Below are 19,711 nucleotides of genomic sequence, written 5' to 3' on the forward strand. Positions count from 1 at the left end.
TAAATCGTGAACCAGAGGAATTCCAGAAGACTAAAAATTTTAAAACTTCCTACAGACTTGGAATTTGACAGACTCTTTGTTTTAATTTTATATGATTTGCCTCGGGTAACATCTTGTGAAATTGTTCTTAAAATAATTACCTCTAAAAACTATTTAAACTGAAGGGACATTAAAAGGTCTGAATTTCACAGACTTTTTACTTTACTAATAAAAAACTACAAATGAACCAAATATACCTTTTGCTACTTTTGAGTCTCTTGTAAACATAAAAGACATGGATCCTGTTCCCAAGAAGTCAATTGCAAAACTCCCATTGATTTCAACGAGATCAGGAGCAGCAGGTCCAAAGCAGAAGCAATTCATATTGGTTCGTAGCATAAAACAGTCCTTAGAACAATCATCTTCTGGACCACCTCCCTGCCAAATCATGCTCCAATTTGTGATTGCACAAAACACACAACTACACACACACAATACGTTTGTTGTCCTCTGAGCTTAGCTTGACCCCTCTAGCCTAGTGCATCTCTTCCCAGACACTAATTCTTTCCTCCATCTCCACCCCAATCCCACTTTCCAGCTCTTTCCCCAGGTCCCATACACCGACCTCCCTTGGGTGCACTAGTGACTGCTTCCTGGCTCCTCCCAACTCTGTGCTCTTTCTCCCATCTGGACCCTTCCTCTCCTCTGTTACCAATCTCCTTACTTCCCTCAGACATCACGCTCCTTCCTCCTACCCAACCCCACACTGCTTCCTCCTGCCAGACTTCTAGGCAGCTCCTTTGCTCCAGTGCCTGATTTCTCTCTTCCTCCGTCTAGTCCTGTTGTTCATCAATCCCCTGGTTATTTCCTCTCTCTTCCCTCCTCAAAGTACCTTCTTGGCCTGGGGACAAGGCCTTTATTTTGACTCCTTTGCCTCTGGCATGTGCTGGGGAGGCTGGTGGCTTGAGTCTACAGTGTGGCTGTTCTTGGAGGGGGAAGAAAGAGGAGGCTTTTTTTCAGCACAGCTCATTTGATAATACAGTCGCCTTTACTGGCAGCTCCACTTTCCTTCTACAGATGTCCTGGCTGCAGTGCATCAAGGGCTTAGAACCAGAAGTCTAGCTCTCTGAGAGTCACTGGGAAGGGCTCTGTTAAGATCCTCTGCGATACATAAAACATAACAATTACACATTAACGTTACTGGATACATATACTATTATTACAATTATAAAATATCAAGCTATTGTTATAAATATAATAATATGAAACAAAAATACATCGCAGTCTATCAGACACCCCTAAATAAAGACCAGATATACCTCCCATATAGCTCACTGGCAAAGAAAGAAAGAAAGAAAGAAAGAAAGAAAGACCCCATGGATTTCAGTGTGAGTAAAGTCAGGCTGCAGCCTATTATAGCAAAATAAGTTTATTCTAATGTAAGGTCACAGCAACACTAAAGCAACTATTTTAAAAACACGACATGTACCAAAGTTACGAGAGATAACCTCATAGCCTTTTAATATAAGATTCAAGTTTCAAAAGTGAAATTTATGTTTAATATTATTTGCACATTTTTCTCGTACTCTGTGCTGCTTTAATTTTACTATTGCACATCAATCTTAAATGCAATTGTGTCACACAAAGAAGAGGACACAAATGACTGTGTACCAGAAATAACCATTAAGAACTATTGGATTTCTTTGCTGCCAGCTATGGTCTAACTCTGGATCCAATCCTGCTGCTGCTGAAGATAATGGGAATTTTGCCATTGAGTTAAATGGGAGCAAGACTGACAAGGTTTCATAAATCAATTATATTGTCTGTGTGAATATTCTGGGACTTCGTTGTCTCATTGCACCCAGCCGAACCAAAACAACATTTTGAAGTATTAAACCATTTCAGTTATTGTCTTTACATTTTGTTGTAACAGAGATCTTCTAAAATTCAGTTAAAATAATGTATTAAATTGAAATAAAACATAAGACCTGATCCTGCAGTTCTCAGTCCCATTGACGTCAATGGAAGTTTTGCCTGAGAAATGACTGCAGGATCAGGAGCAAGGAAAGAATACAATGTTTAATCAATAACATAAAAAAGACTATTTAACAACATGCTACCAAACAATGAACTTTGGATGCACTTGCCCTTGTTGGAGATGGAACACCACACTAGGGGAATCTAAAGGAGACATAATCTCTCTCCAAGCAGACCAAGGAGTGGGTGTAGTGAGCAGACTGCATCATCCTTTAGGATGGCACAGCCTGCTCATCCTGGGGTGGTACAAAAGTGGAGACACAGCCATGACCCTGCCTTCTCCTTGCTCCATGTGAGGGGATGTCCATCTCCCAGGAATGCATAGAGGGAGCGACCCTTGGGCTCCCCTAGGCACAGGTTCTGTAACTGATGCTGGACCTTGCATACTATCATACCAGTTCCGTTGCGTAAAGGCCAGTCGCAATCCAGCCCATAACATATTAATCCAATCTGCGGCATCTATCCGGTTCCTCAAGAACAACTGGATTGTCAGTTCCATAAATCTATCCATCAGCTGTTGGGAAACCCAGTGCTCTTTCACAATGAAAGGAGCCTTACATGAAAGGAATATTTGAGGTGGGGAGGAACATGAATGTCTGCATCCACGTGTATCAGGAAGAAGCCTTCTACCTTGAATCGGAAATGCTTTATTATTGGAGTCTCATACAAGAACATTTTATTACAATTTTATTTTTTCTATTATTCAGTATTTATATAACACTATAGGTTTTTGTGGTCATGTACAGAAAACACTTGTAAGAATACCCTTTTCTGGGATTCAGACAATCAGCAAACATGTATAATTATCTATTTCCTGGAATGCTATGTAGAGAAATGATGCTAAGAGCTTGTCATTCTTTTATATGTCTTACAGTTAGGAAGAAGAGAAGAATCATTATTAAACAACACTATTTAAAAGGATTTTTAAACAAAATCTCAGTAGCAGAAGGTACAGTAGATAAATGATACACAGCAGATCACTGGAAATCAATCATCATCATCATGATTTCAAGGACAACCAGACTGAGCCAAGTCCTGTTTGCCCGACACGTCTGAAGAGTCCCATTGAGTTCATGTGAGTAAGGAGAGCAGGATTTAAATTTAATAGTATTTTAAAACATATATTTTATCATGCTCAGCTAACTCAAAAACAGGTAAACAGATTTAGCTCTTTTTTAAAAAATCACCTTTAGGATCATAATAAAGGTACCATATGCAGGAGTATTGTGAGAAACTAATCTTTAGTTCTTTGCTCCAGTCACATGACATTGGTCCGAGTTATAAAAGATTATGCAATCACATGGCATAAGGGTCAGTTTCCACTGATTCCAGGGGCTACTGTGACGGGGGTCAGGCAACCACAGCAAGTTTCAGCCCAAAAGTTGAATGTTTGGAGAGATTTATGAGAAAGTAAAAACTCCGATTTCTAATAAAAATTTGTGTGTAACCTCAATATAACATTTTTGGGTAGAGAATGCTTTTATATACTGTGCATAATATTACAGTTTTATAGTAGTAACTTCCAGTTGTGGCAACAGAGATTATTTAGTTTTCCTATAAACTACACAATACTGATCTCAAATAGAAGCAAACCTACATCACAATTTAACAAATTGGACCAGTAGCATACAAAACAAAACATTATTCTTTAATCCAAGATAAAATTAAGAAGAATATGAATAATGAATCAAGAAACTCTATTTTCAAGTAATAATTCAGCATTTTTCACACATTTATATATTTGTTTAGAAACCTAATATAAATTCTAATTATTCCATCATTGCAAATAACCTCACCATCACATTCTGCAGATAGTGTAGTAAAGTTTATTAGGGCTGTCAAATTATTAAAAAAATTAATCGTGAGGTTAAAAAAATAATCATGATCAACTGCATTTTTAATCGCACTGTTAAACAATAACAGAATACCATTCATTTAAATATTTTTGGGTGTTTTCTACATACCACACTGCTTTGGATAGGTATGGAGCAGAACCCATCATCAGCATGGAAGCATGTCCTTTGGAACATTGGTCGAAGCATGAAGGGGCATACGAATGTTTAGCATATCTGGCACATAATACCTTGTAATGCCAGCTACAGAAGTATCATGTAAATGCCTGTTCTCACTTTCAAGTGTCATTGTAAATAAGAAGTGGACAGCATTATCTCCCATAAATGTAAACAAACTTTTTTGTCTCAGCAACTAGCTGAACAAGAAGTAGGACTGAGTGGACTTGTAAGCTCTAAAGTTTTACACTGGGTTTTTTTTAGTGCAGTTATGTAACAAAAAAATCTACATTTGTAAATTGCACTTTCATGATAAAGAGATTGCACTACAGTGCTTGTATGAGGTGAATTGAAAAATATTATTTCTTTCGTTTATCTTTTTTTACAGTGCAAATATTTGTAATAAAAATAATATAAAGTGAGCACTGTACACATTGTATTCTGTGTTGTAAATGAAATCAATATATTTGAAAATGCAGAAAATCATCCAAAAATATTTATAATAATTTCAACTGGTATTCAATTGTTGTTTAACTGTGTGATTAAAACTGCGATTACTTGTAATTAATTAGTTTTGAGTTATTCACTTGAGTTAACTGCGATTGACATCCCTAACATTTATATAAAATAATTTTATAACTGGACACCATAATAACCTCTCTTAATTAAAGGCAGACTTTGTATACACATTGGCTAGTTATCCATAGACTACATTAAAATACAAAAATATAGGTGTTTCTTTATTTTAAAACTATGTACACATTGGTGTTTTTTATATGTGACATTATAATTCACTACTATTACCTATTCCTGCTCCCACTGAAGTCAGTGGCAAACCTCCACTTACACCACTGGGAGTGAGAGCAGGTCTTGCTTCTCATTTTATAACAGATGACAGGTAAAATATCCAACTTTTCCCACTCCTTATAAATGGAAATAGCAAACAAAGCTAGTTTTGAATAAAGAGCACTGTCATATAGATATCACTTTTTCTAAGTAATTAGTCCATCTATCTAGAAAACCATTTCAGAAAGCATGAATATGCACAAGATTATCCAGTATGAATGCTTAATTTGAATGAATGCATCTTAGAAAGGTGGGGTGTTAAGTGATTTGTACCAGATGTAGGATATTACTTCAATCAAAAGCTATACTAAATAAAGGTAGAAGTACTGAGTCTTGTGCTAGTGAAGATTAACACTCTACCAAAAAGAAAGACAGGAGGCTAAATCTTTTGTCATTTAAACAGGTGCCACCTCACTGGAGCCAAAAGTCAATAGGGGCTGCGGGAGTGTAACTGATAGCATATTCTGGCCCATTGTAGGCACAATCCTGCAGTTTTTACACAGCCAAAATTCCCATGACTTTGATGGTCATTTTGCCCCAGACCCTTAGAGTGCTGCATTGCTTTTTCAATAGAAGCAGCATTAATAAATGAGCTGTCAGTCAAAATGTTGCAGCCATACAAAGTAATACATGTCTAATAGTGCACAAAAGATTGACATACACTGAATATTTATTTGGTTAGTTAAGCTTGTGCATCAGCAGCAGTATACTTCTGTATCAGGAAGGTAACATCAAGAGCAACCTGAATTCTAGAAATGGATTCTGCTTCAGATAAAACCAGACACATTTTATTCAAAATATGAAAAAATAAACAACAAAGTTTTATATCAAATAGTGCAATAATTCATGAAAATTAATACTATGAGCAGGTTATCCTCTCATTTTGACAGCACTGGTCAACAAAATAAATGAAGAATAAGAATAAATGGGAATCAATGCAAAGGCCTAGAGAGTAATTACTATTTTAAAATATATTAATTCTGTACCTAGTGTCAAATGCAATGACAGTAGGTACTGAATAAATACAAAACTGCTTTGGCATTGCCATTTTCTTTTCAAGATGAAAAATGCACTGGTTTGGAATGTTTATTTTGAACCAACCATATGGTATTACTATAGAGAGCCTGGAAGTGAATGTATTCTTTGGAAGTACAGTATCATAATAAATTATTCTAGCAAGCATGCAGAATGAACACAGATCACAGACACAATCTGATTTGGCAGTCCAAATGCAGACACTGCCTGCTCTCCTAGAGGCAAGCCTGTATAGCAGCTATAAGTTACCAGCAATGGGCCCAATCCTGCATTACATATTCAGGAACACTCTCACTGATTTCAGTAGGAGTTTTGCCGACATGAAAAGTGAAAGATCAAGTTCAATATTTAAATTTATTAGCACACATGATGGGATTAATCACGTTCTCACTGAAATCAACAACTAAAAATCCCATGAACTCCAATGGGGACAAGATCAGGCTCATTATGTGCTACATATATATTCTTCCAGTTGTTACAGTATTTTGTTTTATTGAGTGTTTGTCTCTTACTGCTAATATGATTGTGACTTAAGTCCTCATTAGTGCAGCGCTGGTGACATAACAGCACGTTGCTATATGAAGCACTGGAAAGCCAAAGAAATCAGTTTGGCCAGAAATTTCCACAACAAACTGATGCACAGATCTTTTTTTCAGATATTCTAATAAAGAGTGCACACAGTCATGAAATCTGTTTATATCCTGGCTCCTACAATTACTAATGATGAAGTACTTCATAGTACCATAATCAATCTTTCTGTAGCTATTTAATAGCTATGTGAGGCAAATCAAAAAGATTATTCTCCTAACCAGTGATAAAATAGTGACCAAACCCAACACATTTTGTAATCCATCAAATCGGAAACTACTGTACTGGTGTAATATTAATGCCCCAAAACAAACTGTCAGGCTTAAATAATATTAATGTTTAAAAGTAAGAGAATTCAAAATAAGGGCTGAAATGTAGCCCTGGACTTGCCTTGTTGTGGCACTGCAGTAACTAGTCGTAACAGGATAAATTATGGATGGGGTGGTTGAGAGTTTCAGTTTTAACATTCCATTCCCTTCCTTTGGTTAATATTGTCATAACCTTCATGTTGCCTACATATTGGTTGTTATTATTGTTATTAGCCCAATCCTGCAGCCCTTTGGCAAATCTCCCAGTGATGTCAAAGGGAATTTTGCCTGAATGACTGATGCAGCATCAGATATTATTTATTCATCTGTCTACCACATAAAACCATATATTTACAAAACAATTATGGAAGCATCATCTCTTCACAGGTAAGGTGGAAGCCAGCTTCCCATAATAATATAGATATTGCTTAGAACTTATGTAACACTTTTTACCTTCAGTGAGCTGTACAGACATTAACTAATGAACCTAGATCTCAGCGTGAATTAAATTCTGGGGTACAGTTTTTTTCTTCATTTACTGATGTTTTAAGTTAACTATTTTATCTTAACTCTGTTTCAATTCTGTGTAACTTGTTTATTTGCAAAAATGTCAACATAAGCAATAACATTTGATTGATTGGTTAATTGAAGTAATTAGTCTGTAAAATATCGATAACATGTGATTTTAAAGAGATGGAGCCAAATTCTTTGCTGGCACAAATTGGCACAACTCCACAGTCTTCACTGGAGCTGAACCATTTATACCAGCAGAGAATTTGGCTCATAACATTTGACTAGCAGACTGTAATACATAATGGATTAGGTAAATAGGTACTTTGTAAGTCTCTACATTTGAAAATTCATATTATCGGCCTGATAAAAAGAGCTTTTTAGAGTCAATCAGGTGTTCAGCTATATTGGTGAGCCATCTATTTCTTAAACTATATTCTAAAGGAACAGCTCTCTTGGATCCATTACAATATATTCTGAATTCTGCCTCATTTGTGTAAAGTACTGTCATTTTATGACAATATAGACTGACACAACTACATAATCAAATCTGTTAATCTCATAAATGGTATGTGTTTGTTTTTATCCACATGCCCAAAATCCTGATGAAATTTTTCTAGCAAAAATTTGTCTAGCAGAATGGCTCAAATCCTCTTCTTATCCCCTCTAAATAACTGGCCTGGGTGCTTGGGAGCAGGCAAAGAAATCTGCCTCCTAGGCTGTGATGGGGTTCTACAATTGCTACTCCAACATAAGGACAGAATAACTTCTTTGGCACTAGCAGCCCCATATCACAGGGTGGGAAAACTCCCACAATCAGTGCAGCCTATGGATCATCAGCCCCATCACTGCCACTTCCCTGGTTTGTCACTACTCTGGGGTTCAAAGCCAAGGACTTTCTATTCAGGACAAAATTCATTTTAATAATAAAATATATAAATAAAAATTTTATTATGTGTTTAGCACCAACAACGTGCTTAGAGCTATATACTGCAGAAAAATAGCAGTCCTTGCCAGGAAAAGTTTGCAGTCTAAATGATGCACACACAGAAGACGCAACATTCAGGGAAATTAAGAGGTAAGGATAACCGAGGTTTATCTTTATCTTCTTCTTACTTTTTTTTTCCCCCTCAGCACTTTCTCTCGGGTTTCATCAACTAAAGTTCAAAATTTCTCAGCATTGGTTCCTTGTAAAGCTCCTTGAAATCAAGGCTTTGCCGTAGCCCCTGCCTATCATGGAGCAAAAGTCAGACTGACCCCATATGCTAATTCAGATCTACACTGATGCCTTCAAGCTGTCTCAACGGGGCCTTCTCAGAGAAAATACTAAAAGAATAACAACATCCTTACTTGCAGGTTGGAGAAAATTTTGGCCCTGTTCACACACCAATGGACTACATCCCCATTCACTGTCATTGAAAGAAAGAGAGACAGAGAAGGAAAAGGGGAGGGGGGACGGGGACAGAAGATAGACTGAGACAGAAGGCAGCAGCAGAAACAAAGAATCAGTAGCTAGAGACTAAAGAAGGGAGGAACAGCAATAGAGAATGTCCAAAACACCAGTTTCCTAGCTTTGTAAAAAACAAAACACACACACAAAACACACCATTAAAAGCTAAAATAAAACCATGCACACCTATGAGGGTTTACCCTTTTCTGCTGTCGTGTTCTTTGCATAGCTTTCTTCTGCCTTTCAGTCCCTGTCCTCTCCCTTTCCTGCTTTCTCTCTTACTTGTCTGTCTTAGTTTTTCTCATTTTTCATTCAATATGTCTCCCTCTAGCACTCACACTCTCCTTTTTCTTTGTCCCCTGAATCAGCATTCTTTTGTTCTTCTTCCTCCTTGCTCCTCTCTGGCTGTGTCTCTCTCTCCTTTTCTTCCTGTTCCTGTCCTCTCTTTCTTTTTTTATTTCTGCTCTTGCTTTCCTATTCTGCTTCCCAGGTGTTTTCAGTGAATACGTGAACACAGAGCACAAGCAGTGGAAAATATTTTTAATCCTGATGCTCCTTTTCCATCTCCATGGGCTTTTTAGCTGCTGTAGCTCCGTTAGCTTTAAAGCACACATGAGGAAGTCACTTGTACTCCCATGTTCTTGAAAACTATCAACAGTAGCATAGTGAAGTAAAAGCACATGGGAAGGGAATGTGTCAGAAAAGTTGCTTGTACTCCCTCCAGCACGTGGGCCACATTTAACAAGGTCAAGGGACAAGTGTGGCCTATGGGCATTAGTCTGACAGGCACTGCAAAAGGGAGCATAATCTTCTTCCTTCTACCTGCCTACACTTTGCAATTAGGCATTTACAAATGCAGGGTCATGAAGTTTCAAGTGATCTACTTCAATTCACAGGCTGAATGAGACTAGTGACAGACAATCATCTCATTTCTGATTTGACTATTTTCATCATAACCAGGGGCATTTCCTAGGCACAAGACCATGGAAATCTTTTGTTTTCCTTTGCTCCACATGAAATGGCATCATGCACACACGCTGGTGCTGACCACTCTGGGGTATGCCTCTTTGGCATGTATTGCCCACTTCTTAGGGCAATGCACAGTGCATTTGTGGAGCTCTGCTCGATTCACTCCTTTGTGGTTCAGCTAGCCCCTTTGTGACATTGCCTGCTCTGCTGTTTGCTCATGTTATGCACATTTTGACACCTCTCAGCTGGCCTCCATGGGTTTCCAAGGCACCTGCTCCAGATCTATTTGTCTTTTTGGAACCATCAAGCACCAGTAATTGCATAGTTTTCTTTCCTCCCTTGTTCCAGTACCTCTGGAATCAAGTGAAGGAAGACATGTAGTGCCCAGTTTTACTGAGTATTAGGCCCACACTTTCTGCTGAAAAAATCACATTTGCATTGTTGTACAGGCTGACTACATGAACTGTTATTGCCTGGCACCTATATTCTAGGGCAAAGGTCCAAGTCACTAATGAGTGGGTAGTAGCCATGCAAACTGGGGGCCCAGGGATTGGCAGCCAAGAGGCTATGTGTCAGATCTTGACACAGCTACTCAGTTTTCACTCAGGCAACCTCTCATTGGCTTCAATGGAAGCCTGCCTGACTAAAACTTGTATAATGACCTCAGGATTTGGCTCTATGGATGTGTATTACATGTAGGTATTGAGAACAGGATTTCTGGCTGAGACGATCAATTACTCTGTCAATAAACATATATCTTGATCTTATACAGCGACTATATGCTTAAGACATTGCAATGCTGTGATATGTGTGAAAATATTGGAATTAAGGAGTACCTCATTTTTATTTTGAACAAAGGGCATAAGATATTAAAGCTTTTGTCAAGAGAAAAGGTGCTTCTATACGTAATTTCCCCATTTAAACAAAGAACTGACAGATGATTTTAAAATAAGAAAATTCTTCATGTATAAGATAAACTATACCTTTTCAGGGTGTGCTTTCGATACTTATATTCATGTATAAAATAAACTACACTTTCAGGGTATCACATTTAAATATTATTGATTATACCATATGCATAAAAACACTATTTATTATTTCAAATTCTTCATATGTGCACATTGACAAATACTGAAAGAAATATATTTTGATCTTGTATTAAATAAAATTATAGCAAAAAAAACATATTGTTGAAAAAGACAGTGTTATTTTAGAAAAGCCCCACTCATCAGCTTTCTAAATCCTGATCTTGCAATGTGTGTTCACCTAAAACTCCCTCCAGAGTTAGTAGGAATTTGGGATGTGCAAGCGATGCAGATTTAGGCCTTATATCTCAATGATGAACTAATTAAAAAAAAAATCATCAGCAATCTGTACTATAAAACAAAACAAAACACAACCCAACAAAATAAAACAAAAAACACCCCTCACACCCCGAAATCACTTTATAACCAAACTATAGGATCCTCAAATTCCTTCATATCCTTTGGATCCTTGGGATTCTTTTGTAAATCTAGCTCTGCTTTTTTATCATCTCTACTACATCCACATTGCTTTATATTAATTAATGTAAGAAATCGCAAGATAGGATCCTAACATTTATGGTTTTGGTGTAATAACATTATTTTGCTTTGTGGCTCTTGTTAGTATTCATTTTGACAGAATATTGACAAATCTGCAAAAAGATTTTCAACAATATGGACCAAATCTTTAAGTCCCTTCTCAGGCAACATTCTCTTTGAAATTCAATGGAAGTTTAGGCTGATCAAGGACTTCAGGATCAAGCCTTATATGTAACATGCATTTTCTGTAGTAAGTGTTAATACTAATTTTATGAGACCATTATAATTAGTGTACATACAGTTAAGCTCATATGCAGGTAACATCCACATCGGTATCAACACCGTCATATTCTCCAGTGTATAATAACATACAAAAACAGCAGTTTCCCAGACTCTCCTTCCATTTTTTTCCATCACCCCAGGCCTAATGCTAGTTGGTAAAGCGAGATTAGGGTATCTGATGATTCCTATCGATTCAAATGTGGTGCTAGGATGCCAAAATCCCCAAGAGTAAAAGAACCTTCCCCTATCACTACACCACTGCTTATTGATCTAATTCACCAGCCAACCATTGTAATTTTCTCTCACAAACAAATAAATCTTGCATGAAACAGAGAGTACATGAATACTGGTATTTTTATGTGGCATTGCTAAATTATTATATTTAGGATCAGCATAAGGGTTCTTCTCTGCTTTCCCATGTTGACCATCATGTAAATATGATCTAATAATGGGCAGGATCCTAAACTGTATTTTGAAATCAGAATTATTTGCATATGCTGAATAAACTCAGTGTTACATAATCAGTGGGCACTACCCTTTATTCCTTAACCTGGCAAAATTCCATTGACTTCAATGGTACTAGTTGTCTAAGGATTATTTCTGTAATTGTTGCAGGATCAGATCCAGTATATGTAGCCAATAAATGAGATAATCCACATACCCCACTGATTACTGCTTAAAATTCTATTAATTGGCATCTTTCTTCTTTTATGAATTGAGCCCAAAAAATTAAGACTAGATCAAGATGTTATAAATTGTTAGTCTATATCCCTCTGAAAATATTGGTTTATATAGGACAGAATTTTAATCTAAGAACTATGACTCTGATCCTGCAAACACTTAAACACAACCATCATTTTCAGCACATGAATAGACTTGGATTTAATTGCTTAAGTGTTTGCAGGATCTCACTGTATGAGCTCAATAGTTATGTCAGAAATGCTAGGCATTGGAATTGAAATATGGGATGTAACTATAAGAAATCTAACACATTTCCTTCACACAATCTGTGAATTGTTTGATGTACAGAATTGTTTCAATGCAAGGGCCTGATGCTTCCCCCACTGAAGTCAATAGGAGCAAAATAGAGCTCCCAAGTTGTCAGTTCTCCTTATCAACATTAACTTGCATATACTATTATAGTTTCATAGATTATTAAAAGTGACCAATGCAATATGTAATTGTTGATATGATCAAACCAAAATAATTTGACACCATACATAAATTTGCCCAATTTTGAACACATTGCTCAGGTTAATGTAGGTATTTCAAGAAAACATCAATACGCTATTCAAACTATATTTGCTTTGGGATATGCAAGTATGTTTTATGGTAGCTGATACCCTTTTTTGAGATAATTTGTATGGGGGAATGTTTCAACTGTTGTAAATCGATGTAACTCCAGTAATTCAAGGAAGCTGCACTAATTTAAATAATCTGAAATCCTTACATTTTCTAAAAATTGCTCAGGTATTCCCCACTAACTGTAACGGAATTTTGCTGTATGAGGACCACAGAATTTATTTGTCTACCCTAGCTGTTTCTAAAGTACCTATCATTTGGTATCTAAGCACCATTTTGGGCCATCTGTCAAACAAACACTTTCAATTAAACCCCCCTTCTTCCCCAAATTTCAACACTTTTAATTCTCCAAAAATACAATATAGTTTCATTCTGGCACCTGCTACATTTGTTACTTTCCTATCATTGTTACAGACCACACACTATCTTTGTGGCTCTTATACAAATACTTTTGCTGCTTGCAACTACTGAATCTTTCATGTGAATAGAAGTAAAACTACCATAAAAAAATCTCTGTAAATGTTAGAATGTAGGTAACTGTTTATATTTTGAGTATCTATCTTCCTTGATAAGAAGCTAACTAGATACAGAGCTAAGAAAAACACCTGTTTGTTACACAAACATAAAATTATTTTATCAATTTGGCCCCACGTGAAATCAGATTTTAGTGGCCAGATATTAAGCACCTGGAGAAAAAGTGATATCTAAAAACATGTTGCCTTAATTTCTTTTGAGGGGTTTATCTATTTTATAACTCACATTTGCTGAATGCCATCTTACAAAAATTACTCCTTTTTTGTTCTTCTATATGCTGCCTAGTATTAATGTGACAGACTGCGAATGCATGGTGACAATAATAACCACAGAACATAATATTTTCTGTATAGGCTTCCAACAGCAAAGCTATGATCTTTGCAACAAGGAGATATAAACAGGTAAAGTAAGACTGATTTAAAACATTGACATGTCTTAAAATGTATTTGGTTTGCTTTCTAAAAATACTTGCAAAATGAGATTCTTTTCAATAAAACTAAAGCACATAGAAATTTAAATGTGCAGGACAATTTCTCACTGTAGTGAATGCATGTCTGTGTTTGAACCCTTCTTGGGAAGCATAAATTATATACACAACTTTTAGATTTCTATAAATCATTTCAGTGTTGTGATTTGAATGGTAGCAAAAATGTTCGTATTAAAGACTACTGCAATTAAATGTGTGTTCTCCATAAATAGAGAATAAAAATATGAAAACCCAGAAAGATTTATTTTGTATCGTACTTTGTAAGTATTTCAAATGGTGTTTATTTGCAATATAAGACTAAAATTTACAAAAACTAAATCAGCATTTCTGTTGATGCAGCAGGGTTTATTTTTTGTGCTTCTCTGTTCACTGCTAAAGATTTGCACCCTTTATATAGGCCTCATAAATAAATCTCCATAAATCTGGTAAGATATGCTAGAATTTTATCTTGAAGAAATATCAAATGTCTACATAGACTGCTTTGTTTGTGTGTGAGAAAGTGGGAGGCTGAGAATGCAATAAATTGTAATTCATCTTATTAGCAAGACTTAAAAATGATGCTGAAACTCACAAAAAGGCAGAACTACTATTATATGAGATTTATTATATTATACTATATATTACAATGGTGCCTGCTAAAACAGCTATATAAGTCTTATATTATTTTAATTAATAACCCCTTTTCTAGGAGCTCAGGCATATGAGTATACAAGTTATCTCTGTGCCACTGTTAGGCATATGAGGTCTCAGCCTCAAATCAATTTTATAGTGAAATTTGGTGTAAATTGATTTGACATTTTTAAGTAAAAAGAGGGGGAAATGTAAAACCTTTATGCTTTAAAACACTTGCTTGTATTGTTATAATTGAGAACTGACTTTGATTCTTTGAAAGAGCGCAATTACCCAGACTACTTCTACCTCTGAATATTTATTAAAAGAAAAAAATTCAAATAACTAAAATGTTAAGATTAAAAAGTGGATAATTCAGATATGCAGAATCTAGACCTTCATAAAGATTTTTGGTTTTTGTTCTCTGGACATATGGGACTGTTCCCATGTGCCAAGGGAAAGTGGAAAACAGATCCAGATTTAACTTTATTTCTTGACAAATAGAAGTAATTTGTGACTAAGTCAAAATGAAGTCAATTAATAGCAAATAGATAATGCTTCTTTTTCATTTTTGTAAATGAAACACCAATCCCACTTAATCTAGCAAGATTACAAAACTGGCAACATTAGTTTTCACAGTAAAACTGGAATAAGGTATATTGAATACATGATCAGAAATAAACTAAACTACAATAGTTTTCATCACAGGTTACAGAAAGTATACAATACATCCTTAATGTTTTTGATATATTTCACTTAAAAGTTGATTTGTTACATTATTGATTAGCACTATCTCTGGGCCACTTTTAGGCATGTTTTGTTGGAGAGGCCCTTTCTACAACCAGACAATGTATTGTATTGGATCAAGGATTCAATACTTATCAAAAAATTGCCAGAAAAGCTGCATCATTATTTTTAGAAAATATATTGTGACTAGTTCTACGCTTATACCTTATGAAAGAAATACCTCCAAGAGCCTTATCAACAGCACAATCTGGGTCATGGTTTGGTTCAGGGCAGTATTTTGTTTTCTGTTAATGTAGATGGGAGAAATGTTCCTGGGCCATTTTGGTGTGTATGTTCTTTTTGTCTATCATTGCAATCATCGTTATTACAACACTGATTGATCTAAGAAAGCAAACAGGGCCTATATTTGTCATGGATTTCTCTTTAGATATGCACCAAATGAAAGTTATGTTTCATTGTTACTATTTACTTATTCCTTATCATTTTTCTTTTTCTCTTATAATCTGTTTCAAGTATTTTTTCCAATAAAATATGCTTTATAAAAGGAAAACTGAGTACATACCTAAAAGAAAAGGGCAGGATCCTAAACTGTATTTTTAAATCAGAATTATTTGTACATGCTGAATACACTCATTGTTACATAATCAGTGGGCACTATCTTTTACTCCTTACCCTGGCAAAATTCCATTCAGTCAATCTGTGGATGAAACTCTCACTGATGTCAGTAACGGTTTTGCATAATATCAATGGCAGGATATCTTCCTAGGTTATCATATCTTCTTTTCCACTGGAAAAGACTACGCAGAAGACAAGATGCAAACCTAGAACCTATTATTTTGGTCCAACTTCGCACAATTCATGAATAACTATTCTAGGCATGCTAAATGATTTATCATTCAATTTTGAATATTATTGCAATGTTAGTTTTAATGAATTCTTTACAGCTGAAAAAAATAGAAAATGGGTTGTGGCAGTTAGTATGACTCATTAATTATTGTTTTAATCTTAATGTATTTACTTTGTACCGTTTTTAATATTCAGGTTAGTTTTCTTTTGGAAAATACAATCAATAGAGTTTTTAGTATATATATATATATATATATATATATATATACACACACACACACACACACACATTATGCGAGAGCAACAAAATAGCACTTACATTAACCTGACAAATTTGTGAATCAACTTGGCCTCCTATCTGAAAAGACAAAAAGACTGAGATATTGGGGCGGATTAAATTAAAAATATGATTTTTGCAATGAAGATAAACTAAACTAATGTATAATCTTTTCATGAATTTCAGGCATTTAAGGAAATACATTGTTAATTATAATTTAGTTTTCAAAATGTCGTAAATGTAAAGAAAACTCTAGAGTATGAATTTCTGTAATAGGCTTTTGTGCTATTTATGTGTATTTCAAAATCTTTCTTTCAGTAGTTATCCTTTATTTTATACCGGTGATCTCTTTCCTCTGTAACTCTATGTTCATATTTCTGACCTATCCTCCATTTTATGTTATCTCCTCTCTCCTCCATTTTATATAGTCTCTTTCATATGTGTGTAAAACAGTCACTATATACTATTATTATATGACACAGCTGCACAGATAGCCTTCTTTTCTCTCCCCTTCTTTCTGTGGTCTTTCACTATTGCAAAAGGAAACTAACCAAGATCCCTGTCTGCCCAGGCTTCAAAGATCATAACACCGATGACTTTCACTTTGCAGCCAATGTGTCAAAACAGAAATATTGCTTCAAAATGCAGAGCAGATTTCTAATTTTTATTTTCCAATAGTATGAATGCATTATCTTGAAGCCTAGTATGGTATGTATACAGTACATTATATTTTAAGTGCCTGATCCTGCAGCCAATGGGTGCTTCCCCCACCCCTAATTAGGAAGGTGACTGGGCCCTAAGTACACAAACTCTGTTTATACAATAGCTTGACAAGACAGCCCATAGTACAAGGAAAATCGGAACTAAATGCTGTTCTTCTTACCCATTTACATTTTAGGCTGTGCTAATGTGAAGAGTCATATACAGACTCTTAGCTCATTTATTTTTCTTTTTTAATTAAGAAACATAAAAATGTATGTTAGAGTAACATTAAAGAATTTAATTAAGCCTACACAACGAGACTGTCTTTTTGAAAGGAAAACTACAGTAATTCTAAACCTATAAAACCTAATCCTGCAATTTGTACTCAGGAAAAACTCTGATTGGCTTCAACTGCAGGATCAGGCCCTTTAGGTATCTATCTATCCAGCCATCACTAGACAGAGAGATAGATACCAATATGAAATTTTTAAAAGATAAGATGCTATTCTTTAATTACCTTGATAACTATAAATGGTTCTCGTAACTCCCAATGAAAACTGTTTTTTCACTGCTGCTTCCCAGCAGAAGTCCAATCTGCTGAAAGCCCTGTCATCAACCTGCAAACAAAAAGTGATAGCAACATACTTCAGAAGATGAGCAAAATTGAAGTCTCAATTTATGTAATAATTGTGTTGATTTTAATTATAATATTTAATATTAAATATAGGTATATGTTACTTGTTATTCTTACAAATAACAGCTAGGATGAGTAAAGCTGAAAGAAATTAAAGAAAAATATTTTTCTTTCTTTTTATATTTTTTACTTTATGCATTTGGCAGCACAATGTGCATAGACAGACAGTTTCACTGTTTCCCCTGTCATTTGTGTAGGTCTTTAACATAGCAACAGAGGAGAGATAAATCTTTTTAAAAATAGGAAAACGTGAATTTAAAATCACAAAAGTAGACAGGGACACTCAGGAGCAGGTGTATACTTTTAAATCATATTTTAAAATTACCTAGATTTTAAATTGATGGTGTCCCTTTAAGAAAAATTCTCCTTGACTTTAGTGGGAGTTTTGCTTGAGTAAGGAGTGCTAGATTACACATGGAATGGCTAAGAACATTCAGGTATGCAGGGCAAGTATCATGTCTAAAAACGTTTCAAATTGTTCTATTTTTTATTCAAGGATTGTCATTTTATTTTTATACAACAGCATTCATATATTATAATGATAAGGCCTTTTACACTGAGGATGTCAGATGAGAGTCAATCACCTGATTTGGTCCTTAGCTGACTCAAAATACCATCAAAGGGCCTTATTACTGAATATAGACTGTTAATCTTAAAACACAGCATTTAAATAACAAGTTAACAAAATATAAAGTGCTGATATAACATACTATGTCAACACCTTGTATCTTAGGAATATATTACTTCAACATTTACAGGGTCATCAATCAAAATAATACTATTTATCAGGTGGCATCTATCTACACCAGTGTTTTCTATATATGAGAATGCATATTATATTGTTGCTATAGGGATAATATAGTTGTAGTTACAGGAGCATTTTGCTTTTAAGCCCTTATTTTGGTTGCTTATAATTTTGCAAAACTTACCATTTTCGTTGACATTTCTCCTGCTAGTTCACTAACCCAAATACTGGGTCTTCCTGGGAAAGCTTGGTAAAATTCCATCCAGCAAGTTTCTGATAAAGTTTGTCCTGTTTATGAAATTTTTAGGCTGCACTTTTTTCACACTCATATTACTCTAAACCAATTTAATGTGAAAAGTTATGCTTTAATAAATTGGAAAAAATATTAAGAAATAAAAGTATTAATGAGTTAAAATAGTTGTGCTGCAATACATCATTTCCTTACTGTTTCAAGCACCAAATCCTTCACACAATGAAGTCGTTGGAAGATTTGCCACTGACTTCAAATAGGAGCAGGGCTAAGCCCACAGTGCAATAATCCAGATAAACACAAACTGTATGCATATATCTGAATATGCTCCCTGAAATACAATCACTCGTGTTTATTATAATATTTACATGTTCAAGCAAATAGTGTATTTGTGTTGAGGTATCATAATTTGGATCTAACTCAAGTAAATGCACAAAAACTCTGGTTTTGTATTTTTTGTAAAGACATACAAAAAGTACATTAATAGAATGTTACAGATGGGATTTTAAACACACAAATTACTCACAAAATTCATAGTTAGTGTTCCCGCAGCAACATTACATAGTTCATATATTTAAAGCATAAATATATTGCCATATATATTAATAGAAAATTCTATGTATATGAAAAAGAGCTGAGTTATATTTGCTGTGGAAATCATAGCACTAAGGCTTAAATCCACAAAGTATTTAGTTTCCTAACCTCCACTGATTTAAATGGAAAACCTTGGGGGTCTAGGTCTAAAGTTCTCTGATTTTTGTGTATGTAAACTCTCAACCATAACATTACACGGATATCAGTTTTTTTCATTTTATAGGTATACATATTACAAAATGTCTGTATGTACAAAAGAAACTTTAAGGCCCCAATCCTACAAATACTTATGGGACTAATAGTATGTAAACTTAAGCATGTGAATAAGTGCTTGCAAGATCAGGCCTGT

At 35.1% G+C, this 19,711-nt stretch overlaps 1 long non-coding RNA gene across 1 annotated transcript; it reads right to left on the reverse strand.

Annotated features, from left to right (window-relative positions):
* Positions 1 to 238: 238 nt before the first annotated feature.
* LOC311515348 lies at positions 239 to 18,794 on the reverse strand. Its single transcript, XR_014710113.1, has 3 exons — positions 18,703 to 18,794; positions 17,597 to 17,696; positions 239 to 1,140 (listed from the first exon to the last, which is right to left on the reverse strand). It is a non-coding gene; the product is annotated as an uncharacterized lncRNA (long non-coding RNA).
* Positions 18,795 to 19,711: the final 917 nt, after the last annotated feature.

Source organism: Lepidochelys olivacea, assembly GCF_965140295.1.
Source record: "Lepidochelys olivacea isolate rLepOli2 genome assembly, chromosome: 2".
Lineage (NCBI taxonomy): Eukaryota > Metazoa > Chordata > Testudines > Cheloniidae > Lepidochelys > Lepidochelys olivacea.